A 1,951-nucleotide genomic window follows, 5' to 3' on the forward strand; every position below is an offset into this window, starting at 1 on the left:
CATAGATAGATGGGTTGATCTCTGGATTCTCAATTCGATTCCATTGATCTATGTGTCTGTCATTGTACCAGTACCATGCTGTCTTTACTACTACGGCAGTGTAGTAGGATGATTTGCTCTGTCTTTTATATATTTCCCTTCAAGGATAATGAAATTAATACCTCCCATTACAAAGAAAAGTGACCTTCCAGAGTGCAAAAATTATCTAACAATAACATTAATATCACATGCAGACGGGATTCTGCTGAAAATTATCCAAAAATGACTGGAACAGCACATCAACAGAAAACTGCCAGACGTACAGACTGGTTTTAGAAGAGGCCATGGTACTAGGGGTATTATAGCTACTGTTAGATGGATCTTTGCTGAAAGCAGAGAGAGTAATGTCTACATGTGTTTCATTGACTATGCAAAGGCATTTGACTGTGTGGATCACAACAACCTGTGGCTGACTCTGAGAAGAATGGGAATCCCAGAACACTTGATTGTGCTTATACAAAACTTAAACTTTGACCGGGAGGAAGTCATCAGAACAGATCAAGGAAACACTGCATGGTCCAAAATTGGGAAGGGTGTATGCCAGGACTGTAGTCTATCACCATACTTTTCAATCTATATGCAGAACAGATTATCTAGGAGGCTGGACTATGTGAAAAGAAATGTGGCCTCAGGACTGGAGGAAGACTTATCAACAATCTGTGTTATGCAGATGACACAACCATTGAGGAGGACTTGAAGCGCTTACTGCAGAAGGTCAAGGATTGAAGCCTTCAATATGGATTGAATCTCATCAAGAAAATGAAGATTCTCACCACTGAGCCAATTGGCAACATCGTGATAGATGATGAAGAAACTGATATTGTTAACAGCTTCAGCTTGCTTGGTTCCACAATCAGCACTCTTGGTACAATTAGCCAGGAAACAAAAAGACGTATTGCATTGGGAAAGTGTGCTGTCAGACCTCTCCAAAGTACTGAAAAGCAGTGAAGTCAGTCTGGTTATTAAGGTGCACTTGATTCAGGCCAGGGTCTTTACAATTACTTGCTATGCATCAGAAAGCTGGACAGTATGTAGGGATGATAGAAGGAGTGCTGATTACTTTGAATTGTGGTGCTGTAGAAGACTATTGAATGTACCATGGAAGGCTAGAAAACAAACAGGTACATCTTAGAGACAGTGAGACCAGGCTGTTCTTTGGAGGCAATGATTCTGAAGTTTTCGTCTGATATACTTTGGACATGTTGCAAGGAAGGACCAGTCCTTGGATCATACTTGGGAGGGTGAAAGGAGAGCACAAGAGAGGAAGACCCTCGATGAGATGGCTTGATTCAGTGACAGGGGTAATGGGGGTAGATATGTTGAAGACAATAAGCTTGGCACAGGATAGAGCAAGGTATAAGGCTGTTGTACATAATGTTGCTATGAGTTGCAAGCGACTAGACAGCACATAACAACAAAAAGTAACAAAGAGTGAATTTGAATACTAAGATTCAAAAATCAACTTTTCAAAGAATTAACAATGAGATATGTGTTCCTGTTACAGCTTGTCTAGGAAGCATGGTAGTCTAGGAAACTTCACAGTCATGGAGGGTTTGTTTTGATGGTGAGGTGCGTAGAAAAATCTGTGGTAAGAGTTGTGGTTCCTAACCTGTTAGGATCCTAAAAAGGAAGAAGAAATTGCAGACTAAGAACAACTGAGGCAGGATATGTGAAGAATATGAAAGGTTGGTTCTAAGTGGAAGTGAGGAGAATGGATTTCTTTGTTTTAATCTTGTTGTATTGTTGTTAAAATATTAAGCCTCTGACCACCGGCTGGGGCTGAGGCCATGGCCGGCAGCGGGTCGCTGGCCCTGCGGACATTGCCCGCGCAGAGCTGGGTGCGGGCCTCGAGCCCGGCCGTGCTGAGCCGCCTGCGGGATGCGGCCGTGGTGCGGCCTGGCTTCCTGAGTGC

At 43.0% G+C, this 1,951-nt stretch overlaps 1 pseudogene; it reads right to left on the minus strand.

Annotated features, from left to right (window-relative positions):
* Nucleotides 1-1,828, minus strand: part of LOC102873101 — a 195,867-nt pseudogene extending 194,039 nt beyond the window's left edge.
* Nucleotides 1,829-1,951: the final 123 nt, after the last annotated feature.

This window comes from Elephantulus edwardii, unplaced genomic scaffold, assembly GCF_000299155.1.
Source record: "Elephantulus edwardii isolate Elephantulus edwardi_28Jun2011 unplaced genomic scaffold, EleEdw1.0 scaffold00402, whole genome shotgun sequence".
NCBI classification, from domain to species: Eukaryota; Metazoa; Chordata; class Mammalia; order Macroscelidea; family Macroscelididae; genus Elephantulus; species Elephantulus edwardii.